Source organism: Hemicordylus capensis, chromosome 4 (assembly GCF_027244095.1).
Source record: "Hemicordylus capensis ecotype Gifberg chromosome 4, rHemCap1.1.pri, whole genome shotgun sequence".
NCBI lineage: Eukaryota > Metazoa > Chordata > Lepidosauria > Squamata > Cordylidae > Hemicordylus > Hemicordylus capensis.
Genome location: NC_069660.1, coordinates 213020757 through 213034267, shown reverse-complemented (window position 1 = coordinate 213034267; position 13511 = coordinate 213020757).

Sequence of the window (13511 nt, the reverse complement as noted above, 5' to 3'; positions counted from 1 at the left end):
TTATTTAGCAGGGGGAGAGTAACTGGCCCTATCTACCCCCAGCACAGTATCTCCAGTGACTGTTGCTGGTGTCTATCTTATTTTAGATTGTGAGCCCTTTGGGGACAGGGAGCCATCTTATTTATTTATTATTTCTCTGTGTAAACTGCCCTGAGCCATTTTTGGAAGGGTGGTGTAAAAATAAAATTAAAATAAATAAATAAATAAGCAAACTAAATTTTGTTTTTCAGCCTCTAGGGCACACCATATGCTTGTCTCATCAATCTAATGATATAATCAACCATGATCGTCAGCGATGTATGTATGATTTGTATGCTTCTGTTTTGTTTTGTCTTGTTGGTCACTGACTGTGATAAAGATTGACTGGCTACAGAGTTAAAAATGAAACCTCTGTATTCAGAGGCAGTATAGCCCTGTATTTTTACATACTGGAGCCAAAAGCCTTCCTGTCCAGGATATCTGTGTGGCCACTTGGTGAAAACAAAGTACTAGACTACACAGAGCTTTTGTCTATGCAGCAAGATAACTCTTAGATTCTTATTTTACTATCCATATTGCAGTAGAAAGTTGTATTAAATGGAAGGAAAAGAAAGGTTGTGCCATCGAGTTGGTGTCAACTCCTGGTGACCACAGAGCCATGTGGTTTTTGTGGTAGAATACAGGAGAGATTGACCATTGCCATCTCCCACGCAGTATGAGATGATTCCTTTCAGCACCTTCCTATATCGCTGCTGCCCGATATACAGGTGTTTCCTGTATTCTGGGAAACACACCAGCGGGGATTTGAACCAACAGCCTCCTGCTTTCTAGGCAGGTTGCTTCCCCACTGCACCATTAAATAAGCATAGCTAAAATGCAACTGTGAATATTCCCTCTGCTTTTATACCTTCTATTTCTAAATGTACACACCCACATCAATTTCTGTTACAGCTTTTACCTCACTAGAAGTCACAAACTTGTAATGTTCCTTTTCCTGAGGGCTTCTGTGTTTCTGGTGCCATCCAAGAACTGCAGAGGGGATGAGAACATTTTTTGTGTCTTAACTGTCATGATTAGTTGTGTGTTGACTTTTACTAAATACTAGGGCTGGGTTTTTGTTGCTGCTGTTTAAGCTTAAACAGGGAAATAGGGATATCACTACAAAACATCAACCAGTATCACATCTCAAAGAGGAAAAGAAAACTACAATCTCTCTCGTATCAATATTACATCCATACTTCAATAAAGTCAATAAAAGATTGTCAGATCTCTGCAAACTGAGGCTGCAGTTCACCAAATGATGTGGAGCCCATTCCTAGCTAGATTACGTTAAATGAGATTTACTCCCAAGTAAGTGTGCAGAGGATTTCAGCCTTAGTTTTGTAAGTACTCTCCCCTGCTAACTTGGCAAAGAGGCACCTTTTAACGTGGTGATTCTCTTTATTTAGCAGGGGGAGAGTAACTGGCCCTATCCACCCCCAGCACAGTACCTCCAGTGACTTTTACTGGTGTCTATCTGATGTTGCTTTTTAGATTGTGAGCCCTTTGGGGACTGGGATCCATCTTATTCGTTTGTTATTTCTCTGTGTAAACCGCCCTGAGCCATTTTTGGAAGGGCAGTATAGAAATTGAATGAATGAAGTTGGGCTACACTTCAAACCTTAGTCATCCAGTCTTACTAGGAAGAGTAGAGTTCTTTGTGATGGTTCTTTGCTGCTGTGATTAAATTGGAGATCAGCAAATTATGTGTTTTAGGAGCATTTAGGTGAACATACCCAACTACCAAACGGTAGTTTGTTTCCACTTGTGCAGGAACAGAGTAACACATAGTCCGGCGGATGGAAGGCAGTGGGTCCTATCAGCCTTAGTCTGACTTCAGCGCACTCAACACTGTGCACCCTAGACTTTTTCCTTATTGCCCCTTATAGTTTTATAACTTGGCCATTGTCTAGTTTTTATTAGTTCATTTTTATTCATTGTATGCATTTCTATCTTCTAATGCCCTCTAAACTTCTTACTTCTTTTTTATGCTTTTTATCTTTTTGATGCCTTTTATTATTCTTATGCCATTTTAGGCTTTTTATGCCTTATGTTTCTTATGTACTTTTCATGTACTCTTACTTGTATTATCCTTATGTATCTTTATCATATGTAATCACCCCTTATACTTTATGCTGGTTTATGACCATAATAAAGATTGCTTGCTTGATTGATTGAAGTGGCACACAGAACAGCCCTGCAGTCAACATCCTCAGTGATGCAGAGACAAAACGTTCCATCTAGCAGATGTGCAACACACTGAACCTGTAGGTTCAGGTCTGTGGTCCCATGGTAATTGGGCATGATACAGACAAAACTGTGTGATTTCAGTTGAAGAGTTACGCACTTAGATATTTCCTATTGAGATTAATCGGACTTGAATGTTTTAGGCCTGATCTAAATGAGATGATAGAGCCTTGAGCTGACATAATAAACTGTATCAGTAAAGATGGGGGATGAATTTTTTTTTTTAAGTTCCCCATATTAAAAAACCCAACAATTTCCCTGCAGTTTAAAAAACAACCACCACCGCACCAGGGAGAAATGTTTTATCCAAGGCTTTCCTTCTAGTGCTCAGGCATGTGTATGTAGCTTTCTGCTTCGGAGAGCTTTTTATGTTGAGGCATAAAAAATGTGTTTTCTCCCCTTCTGCACTGGAACAATACATTCGACCACTTCAGAATTCTACCATGTCCTCTTGTGGCCTGTGTAGACCAGTACTTATTTAAAAGGGTTCAGGAAGAAATGCAACCTTATTTCAAATGCGTAGTAATTCTACTGCATGAAGTGAATGGTATATCTCTAGCTTGATCAGTTTTCTGTTATTGCACAAATATGTTTGACCTTGCCAAGTCTGTCACTTAATGATGTATCTGTGCCAATTTTTTTAAAAAGCAGATTTCTTTCAAGGCATGCATCTACTGTCCAAATGACTCATCTATGCATTTCTTCCTCATTCAATGACTCATTCAATGCATTTTGATGCATGCCTCAAGAATACTCTGCTGGATCACATAGGGTAGGGTTTTCTAAAGGAAAGACCATATACCCTCACACTTTTTTCTGTACAGAAATACACAGTATCAGACTGCATGATATAAAACGTCTTCAGATTATTTTTATTATTACTTTGAAGGAGACATTTGGGTGACTTGCTTGGTTTCTAATTACAAGACCACCTGGACCTGTGCAAAGTGAGATTGGGCATTTGCTGGGGTCCTCAGGATTCACAAACCTGCACCCCTCACTACATTAACAACAACATCAGCCTCACTCTGCTCACCAAGGAGGCATTTTCAGGTTACATTTCCCCCTTCTTTCAGCTAAAGGGCACCTGCTGGGTCTTCAAATCCTGAACCTGGCACTGAAAATAAACATGTTATCAATTTCCTCTGAAACATTGCTGTAATAATAAACCTCAGTTTTTGATGCTACCACCACTCTATGCAGATAGTACATTGGAGCATGGAGGACCTAGCCAAATTGTGTTTCCTTGGTTATGATTTTCTAGGCCAGTACAATATCTCAGACAGGACATCAGATATCATGTGTCAATGAATCTACTCACCTTTTGAAGCTGTCACACCCATAACTATCCCTGTAAACCCAAGGGTTTTCTCCATTTTAACTGAATCCCAAGTTTCAATTGGTCATTTAAAACATTATTTGGCACCTAGCTAATGACTTTCGTGCCATCCTTCTTTTTTCCTTATGAAGAAAGGAAATAGGATATGCTGGGAGCATGCACAACATTATCTCTGGAACCCAAATCTCTAAAAGTTCTTCTATTTGCTTGAGTGGATATACTTTGAAGCTTGGAGGAGCTTGTAAACTGTAAGCAAAGCGGTAAGTTTATAGCTTTTTATTGAGCAATTCAAGTAAATATACCAGTTCAACAAAAGAAGAAGATACACTATACTGCACATCTTCAGCCCTCCTGCAGATGTTGGACTACAGCTCTCACAATCCCTGGCTATGGGCAGCTGTGGCTGGGGATGATGGGAGTTGTAGTCCAAAAACAGCTAGAGGGCCCAAGTTGTGCAGCCCTAATAGAAACCCACGCCACTTTACAAATGTTTTTCATCTCAAATTGACAACATTAAACCAGATGTGTGTGGTATGTACATAGTATCTGAGATTAGATTAGATTACACATAGAGAATTGCTTGTTTGGAAGTGCTTCCTCACACTGTGAGAACTTGCATGTACAAAACCAGTGGATTAGGGAGAAGGCTGGACTGCTGCCGAAATACTCTCTGCACAGCAGCAAAGCTTTCAGATGATGAGATATGGTAGTCCTTTGCCTTAACAGGGTTATTGCCTTCATGCTCACTTGAGCATTTTTTTCACAGGCATCTGATTGGCCACTGTAAATAAACAAGATGCTGAACTAGATAGGCCTCTAGTCACACCCAGTATGGCTCTTCTTAGCAGCTTGATCTGGAGCTATTAGCAGGTGATCATGTTTCTGTGCATGCTGTGGAAAGGTTCACCCTAATGTCCCAGCTGCAGAGGCAGATTGAAAAGTTGCAGCCCTAGTTCTCTCAATGAGTCTCTTGTTTTAGATTCTTCACTGCCATGGGGCAATGTGATGGCTTGCTTGTCCTTGAGGACACTGTGGCAAGGAAGAAAAGCTTCACCCTGCCTATGAAAGTTCCCTCTCACTGATAGGAATTCCTGACAGGGAATGTGTGTGCAGTATGCCTTTCTGGCCTTGCAAGACAAGCCTGTCTTCCTCCATACCTACCCCACCTCCAAAAATGTTGTGAATAATATATAACACACAGGTGTGTGTGTGTATGTGTATGTGAGAGAGAGAGAGAGAGGGAGGGAGGGAGGGGGGCAGACTTCTGGTCTGCTAGGATTTGGAAGGTTTCCTTTGTATCTCCTGGTTTCCTTTGAATTATAGAGCTTCTCCATCTTTGTGTGTGTGTGTCTGTGTGTGTGTGTGTGTGAGAGAGAGAGAGAGAGAGAGAGAGAGATCTTGTCACAAAAGGCTTGAAATAATAATATGAATGTTTAATCTCTCTCATTCTCTCTTTCCCTCAAGTCAGTGGACATTTATATTCACATAATTAGAAGACTCATTGTATAGACATAAGGCCTCTCTATCAGTCAGGCCTTCATTGAAGCCCTCCATACCTATTGTCCCTGTGAGACACCTCAGTGAGGATGCCAGGATTAGCAGAGCTTTGAAGTCGGTTCCCCAGCTCCAGTTCTTCCTTTGTGATAGGCCACAAATGTGTATTCTTAAACATCAAACATCAGGAGGGCTTGACAGCTAATTACTGCAGTTTGCTTGAAAGGGTATGAGCTTTTAAGTGGTAAGCACCACAAGAGCCTGCATTTGGGGGTGTTCAGCCCAGTTTTCAAAAGGTAGGCATGCTTTAGAAGGTTATTCAAACTGACAACCTGAAGACGGAGGCACTTCAGAATTACAACATTTCTGAAGCATTTGGCCAGCTGGGTCTCCTGCTGAAAACAAGGGGGGGAAGTCTAGTTTGCCAAATTTGAGCATTTGCCCAGGACCAGAGACCTAATATTCACTTCAAAATTAACCTTGGATCTCTTACTCCCCTCATCCTTACACTCACTAAGGCTACTTCAGAGCAAGTAGTTGAGCACTACAGCCTCACCCCTTGTTTCCATCTTACAGCAAGGGGGAAGGCAAGAACCCATTTCCCAGGGCATTGCCAAAGAGAGGCATAACTGGGAGGGTGAATGGTTAGCTGCCATCAGTTCCCAATGTTGAGGGCAGTTCCCCTTTAAGCCTTTTTATTAGGATGTTTTATTGTACATCTGCTAAAGCAGGCATGATGAAACATGTAAATAAAACTAATAGAATACATTCACATGTTATGTTAAAGGAGTAGCTTGGCCAATGTAATGTGAACAACCCAAGAAAAATCCATGAACAAATCCCACAGAAATTATGGAAACATAGGCTGAAGGACTAAGGTTGGCCCTTGTGGTGCCTATCTACATGATAGAATAAAACTATCATGGAGAGCTGGTCTTGTGGTAGCAAGCATGTTTCGTCCCCTTAGCTAAGCAGGGTCCACCCTGGTTGCATATGAATGGGAGACTTGATGTGTGAGCACTGCAAGATATTCCCCTTAGGGGATGGAGCTGCTCTGGGAAGAGCATCTAGATTCCAAGTTCCCTCCCTGGAATCTCCAAGATAAGGCTGAGGGAGATTCCTGCCTGCAACCTTGGAGAAGCCGCTGCCAGTCTGAGTAGACAATACTGAGCTAGATGGACCAAGGGTCTGACTCAGTATATGTCAGCTTCCTATGTTCCTAACTCTGGGAGACAGAATTAATTACAAAAAATCATAGCGCTCCCACCAAATCCCAGGATTCTTTGGAGAAAGCCAAAAAGATCAAAGAATACAACAACATTCAATAAAGCATGATTTCAGGTGTGAGGGACCACTAACAAACTCTTCAGTCCTACATATATCGACCCAGTTTATCCAATAATATGTCCAATAATCCTGCCCAATCTGAGTTAATATTTATTTGTTATACAGCCTTGTTATATTGGATGGCTCTAGGCCAGAGGTGTTGAACTGCAGCCCTCCAGCTGTTGTTGGTCTACAACTCCCATCATCACTAGTCACAGTAATGGGAGTTGTAGGCCAATAACAGCTGGAGTCCGCAGTTTAACACCCCTGCTCTAGGGCCTAGTTCTAGGCAGTTCACATAAATTGACTATGTTAAAGCAGCTGATCAACCATGTGTTCAGAAGTAAGCATGTGTACATCTTCCTCCCGCAACCTGGTGCTCCATTTCCATCACTGCATTGTGGAATGCCTGAATTGCTTGCGGTCACATGATTGAGAAACTACTTTAATGTAGTATATCAACCACCTAACTAAGGCAGTTCAGACATTCGTCCCCCATATGACTGCAGTGAGGGTATGGTGGGATAGGTATGGAGGAGGAGACGTCCACACACTTGCACCTGCTCAAATGGGAGGTAGGAATATTGGATGTATCATCCAAACTGGTCCATTTATGATTTAGGCGTGAATCTCAACTTATTTACCAGGAAGTAAATTCCACTGTATTCAGCAAGACTTGCTTCTGAGTAAATGTACTCTTGGTTGGGCTGTAAATAGCAAATAGATCATTAGATAACACTGATCATTAGATAATACTGATCATGAGAATTATAATTTATCATTTAAAAATCTATAAAGCTTTATTCAAAATTTTCACAGCTGTCTACATACAGCATTAGGAACACAAAACTGCAACTGCAAAAGTATAGAAGAAAAACAATAGTATGCAACTAGCAAGGAGGAGCACTGCTGAAATCGGCTTGGATCACCTCAATTGGGGGAGGAAGGCAGGTTGGGTAGGGCCTCTTTGCCGCCTTCTCCCAAGCTCCACCTGCACTGCCTCGCCTTCCGAGCATTGAACACGCCTGCCTGGAGCTGCAGCCTGCTGCTGCGGTAGTGCCTGCCTAGTGCCTACCTCCACCTAGTTGGGAGGAGCTTTTGCTGCTGTCCCTGCTCCGCCGCTGCAAAGTGGCGGCTTAAAAAGTTTTTTGCTTTTTTAGTTTTAATTTTTTTTTTAAGGGGGAAAAAGCTCATCCCAAATGGGACAAGCATTTCCCCACTGGAATTCGGGGCATCCCACACAGTGCGGGACGGTTGGCAACCCTAGCAGCATTATGTATAAGCCACACAATATCTGACAACAGACCAGCAGCTTGATATACAGGAATAAGCAAGAGAGAAAAGTTATTACGTACCTGCTAGTTGCTGCAGATCAAGCTATCAATTGAAAAACTGGTAGCCTACAGCAGAACCTACACCTTACACGTTACGTGGCACAGCAGGGAAATGCTTGACTAACAGCAGTGAATACTCCCTTAAAACCTGCCTATTTGGCCTGGCCTTCCAGGGTTTTAAATGATTAACTGTTTTAAATTGTTGCCCTGATTTTCAGGGCTTTTAGCTGTTTTATTGGTTTTATTGTGTTTTAATAGTTTAATTTTTATTGTTGATTTGTTTTAATTGTTTTTATCATGCTGTGAACCGCCCTGAGCCATTTTGGAAGGGTGGTATAGAAATCTAATCTAATCTAATCTAATCTAATCATAACAAGCAGAAGGTTGCCGGTTTGAATCCCTGCTGCTACTATATCGGGCAGCAGCAATATAGGAAGGTGCTGAAAGGCATCATTTCATACTGCCAGGCCCAAACTGGCCCCCAGGACAATGGGGCATATTCGTAGTGCGCCCCACCACACTTGGCAGCAATGAATAATCCCACCCTTAAGTGTTCATTCTGCTCAAAACCCAGCACCCTCCCCACAGACATTTCACCGCCCTCTCAGTGCCCCCAATCCGGCCCTGCATACCGCACGGGAGATGGCAATGGTCAACCCCTCCTATATTCTACCAAAGAAAACCACAGGACTCTGTGGGCGCCAGGAGTCAAAATCAACTTGATGGCACACTTTACCTTGCAGCAGAGTAGAAACGACAGCACTCTAGGTGTTAAGATTGGTTTAAAAGGTCAGCCAAATAATTAAAAAATAAATAAATTAAAAGCCTGGGACACCCCCCACCCCCAAAAAGTAGACAAAGCAAGAAACCTTTGGCAAGAAATCCTTATAGTAATCCAAAACCTGTTTACATGTAAATAGATGTACTCACATCTGTGTAAATGATTCGGAAATGCCACCTTTTACAGTGGTACTGGACAGACAACAGACACATCATTCCCACACCAGTGTCTAGCAAACTGTTGCCTGTACATGTGTTCATTTAAAAAGCAGCCCTGAGTACAGACCCCCTCAAATACAGGGTACAGACAAGTGTCCTAATGTATGTTCCTTGAACAGAAAGTGTGAATAACTGTATGTGCTGTCGAGATGCCACGTTACCTGGTTGCTTGTGTGGCCCTGTGGAGTCTGGAGAAGGGTGTAGCATCCCTTCTTTGGAGCTTTCGTTCCCTTCAGGGTGCAGCAGGGATGAGAAGAGTCCAGGCTGGTCCGATCCCAGTGGGGTTGAGACTGATAGCAAGGCAGGGAGACAGCTAGGTTGGGTGGGGCAGGAAACAGGAAGCAAGGTCAGGGAGGGGGTGCGGCTGGAAGTAGGCTTTAAGCCCTGTCAGCTCTGCACTGGGGTATTTAAAGAGCCAGGAGGACTCAGGTGACACACTAGCCTTCTCCTCTGGCTGTTCAAGAGGCTGGCCTTTTTGGGGGTGCTCCAGTCATTCTGGAGTTTTGTCCTCTGGGAGTCTGGCATGTGCATACTGATCTGTATGTACATACACTCTATACAGATTGTATGTGTGGTGAATACAGATATATAGATTCATGTCTCAGGTCAATGTTAATAAGGTGTCTGTGCCTGGTGGATCAGGGAAGACTCTGTGGCATTACTGCTCCCTTGACCAATATATGGACTACAGTATTATCTGTGGGGTGGGTGGGGAGTAAGGATATACTGGAGGTCCCTGGTTCAGTGTGATGGGAAAACCCCACCATCATCTAGAGCAGTGTTTCTCAACAGCAGGTCCGCGGACCGCTGCCGGTCCGCAGAGGCTTGAGTGCTGGTCCGCGACTAGGAAGGCAGGGCTCCCCGAAGAATAGGCTTGTTTTTCAATCCCCAGTAAAAGCTTGCACTAAACATGCCGCCATCCCGGTCGGGTCCGGGTTGCCATCGCCCCCCTTACTCAACATTGTTGAGTAACACAGTTTCCGAGGCTCCTGGAACGTCAGTGGCCAATAGGGGTGGAGCAGGGGCAGAAGAGCTCAGGGAGGTGGTGTGTGGCAGGAACCTGCATTTTGTCCAGCTTGCAAAGGGAGAGAAAGGGTGCCTTTTAAGAAGGTCCCTGGAGGAGGAGAGAGGGGAGGCAACGGGCGTGTTGGCGCTGTATAAAAGCAATCCGGCAGCTGCGCGCACCCGGCAGTGCCGCCCCTTTGCTCGCATCAGGCGCCGCTTCTTAAAAGACACCCTTTCTCTCCCTTTGCAAGCTGGACAAAATGCAGGTTCCTGCCACACACCACCTCCCTGAGCTCTTCTGCCAGGAGGAGAGGGGAGCACATTTCCACACCTTTTCTTAAGCCTCAAAATCTCCGTATTAAAGGCAAACAAGCCCAGCTCCCCTCCTCGTCTCTTAGCAATAGCCATCCATCCCGCCAGCCGCAGCTACTACAGCAGCAGGGACGGGAGTGGACATTTCTGCTGAGTCCCGCCCCCTTCGCGCTTCCTCTGGCTTGGGGCCGCCACAGTGAGCCAGCCCTTGCATGTGCAATCGCCTCTTCAGTGTAACCTTCCCATCCCAGCAAAACAAGCAAACACCTTTACAGAGAAAGAAGGGGAAAGTCTTAAGATTCCACGCACGCACGACAATATCGGGCGCCTGGGATTTCCCCCCAATAAGTGATGATGCACACACGATGAAAAGAATCAGAAAAGGTTAAGTAAACATGTAGCATGTAAACATGTAGTTTTAAAATTTTAATGTTCACATTAACTTAATTTCTTGTGTGCATTTTGATGAGTATATAAATAGTATGTAAATAAAATACAGTTTATTGTTTAACAAATTTTATTTTATGATATTATTTTAATTGCAATGTTAGATGTTATATCTGTTAGATATATAACATAAAATTAAACTTGAAACCCCTTTACTAACTGCTGGTCCGGGAAACTGCACACAAAGAATGTAGCGGTCCTTGACACTCTGCACAAATGATTTAGCGGTCCTTGAGTCCAAAAAGGTTGAGAAACACTGATCTAGAGCAGTGATTCTCAATGTTGGGTCCTCAGATGTTGCTGGACTTCAACTCCCATAATCCCAAACCAAAGGCCACTGGGGCTGCGGATTATGGGAGTTGAAGTCCAATAACATCTGGGGACCCAACATTGAGAATCCCTGATCTAGAGGGCTTGATCAAAAAGTGGGACAAATGTGAGGGTGAAATATTAACTCAGCTATCCGCCAGTTACAAGGAGGGTGTCTGTCAAGTGACCTGTGACATGGATCTCTATATCATGTTGAAGATAATAACACGACACCTATGTGTATTATATCTGTATGTACATGATATCTATGAATCATGCCATGTAATGTAATGGCATACCTCGCAGGGTTGTTGTGAGGATAAACACAACCACATACACAGCTCTGGGCTCCTTGGTGAAGAGCAGGATACAAATATAAATAACAATGAAAAAATAATGTTGGATGCGAGCACAAAGTGTGCTTCCAGTTTCTATTATTTGGAAAATATCAGATGTTTTGGAAATACTTCATTAGTCATAGGCAGGATTGCCAACTCTTTTGTGGAAGGGCTCCTTTACTTTTGTGAAACAAAGAGAAAGTTGGAGTTTAGGGATGTGCGGTTCGGTCCGGATCTGGCGGCTCGATCCCGGACCGAATCGGGCCCTTCCGGGACCGAGCCGGACCAAATTCGAGCCGGTTCGGTACCGAGCCGGCTCGGGTTTCCCGAACCGGTTCGGGAGTGAAATTGAGTCTCTGAGTGTCTCTCTTACTCTTAGTCTCTTTAAAGTTCCAAGTGTGTCCTCCATTTTGTGTCTCCTTCCCGAAACTTTTGCTCCTCCTTGCATCCATTTTGTGATGCTATTTCCAGGCATTGTATTGGCTGCGCTATTGATCCTTGATTGGCCAAAATGAGTCCTTTGGTCTGGTAGGCTGCTTGGCTGTTGCACTGTTGAGAGCTGGCACCCTGTTGGCCGTGGGGGGAGTGCAAAGGTGGGGGCTCCCAAAGGAGGGAATTTCAAACCTATATAAACCCAAGCCTCTTCTCTGGAAACTTCTCTTGGCTGCAGTTGTGGGATCATCTCTGAGACCTGCTTGCCCTTTGCTGGCTGCTCTGGTGTCTCTGTGAGTCCTGACTGTGTCCTGTGTCTCTCTGTGTGTGCTCTAATCCTTTGTCCACCTGCCCTTTGTGACTCTCTGTGTGTCTCCTCTCTCTGTCTGTCTCTTGTCTGTATACTGTGTGTTACTTCACTTTACTTTCTTCTTAATTTCCCCCAATTTTCCCTGTTCCTTGTCTGTCTGCTTTTCTCCCCCCCTCCCCCCCTTTCCCTTCTCATCCTTTGGGCCTACCCTCCCCCTCCCCCACTCCCACCCACTGCATCCTCATTGCTTTAAAACTTCTTCCATTAATTATTGCTCTTTGTCCTGCCTTGTTTTTGTCCAACTTTTTGATTTTCACATTGCATTCCATTGGTTTCATTTATATATTGCTTGCTGGTTTTGCTTAAATTGTACCATTTTGTTTGTTTCTGCTGCTGCCCTGCGAGTTGGTTCCCTGAATCCCTCCCCCCCACCCCCAGAGGATTCTGTTGTTGTTTCTTGTTGTCCCATATAATCAGTTTTGGTTCCCTGCTCCCAACTTGTCCCTCCAAGTCCAACCACACCCCACCCCAACCCCACCCCATCCAGCCTTCTCCCAAGTTTGCTGCTGCCAAACAGAGTCCAGTTTTCTTTGCTTGCAGTTCCACTTATTCATTTGCTATTATTAATTTGCAGCAATTGTGGTTTCATTGTCTCTGTTCACTTAGTGGCCCCCCTCAGAGTCTGTGTTTGGTTCCCCCTCCCCACACCCACACCCCCAAGTTTTTTCTGCTGGTTAGAGTCTTTCTTTTCATTGTTTTTTTTTAAACTTCTGGCTTGTGTTCTCTTGATATATATTGCTTTATATATTTTGCTCCCCTCCTCCTCCTCCCCCCCCTGCCTGCCCCCCCACCCTCCCTCCTCCCAGACCCTAGCCCAGGCCCAGCTCCTCCCCCAACCACCCCATCCAGCCTAATCGCTGCTGCTGCCCGAGTTGTTCCAGTTTCTCCTTTGCTGTTTGTTGTTGCCCCCTCCCCTTCCCCCCAACACCCCTCTGCCACACACTAGCCCCCAACCACACACACCCTCTCTGCTCCCCCCACCGCAACCCTTTTTTCTCCTTGCCCCTGACTCTCTCCACTTACCCCAGGCCCCCTGCCACACACTAGCCCCCAACCACACACACCCTCTCTGCTCCCCCCACCCCACCTCTTTTTCTCCTTGCCCCTGACTCTCTCCACTTACCCCAGGCCCCCTGCCACACACTAGCCCCCAACCACACACACCCTCTCTGCTCCCCCCACCCCACCTCTTTTTCTCCTTGCCCCTGACTCTCTCCACTTACCCCAGGCCCCCTGCCACACACTAGCCCCCAACCACACACACCCTCTCTGCTCCCCCCACCCCAACCCTTTTTTCTCCTTGCCCCTGACTCTCTCCACTTACCCCAGGCCCCCTGCCACACACTAGCCCCCAACCACACACACCCTCTCTGCTCCCCCCACCCCACCTCTTTTTCTCCTTGCCCCCGACTCTCTCCACTTACCCCAGGCCCCCTACCACACACTAGCCCCCAACCACACACACCCTCTCTGCTCCCCCCACCCCACCTCTTTTTCTCCTTGCCCCTGACTCTCTCCACTTACCCCAGGCCCCCTGCCAC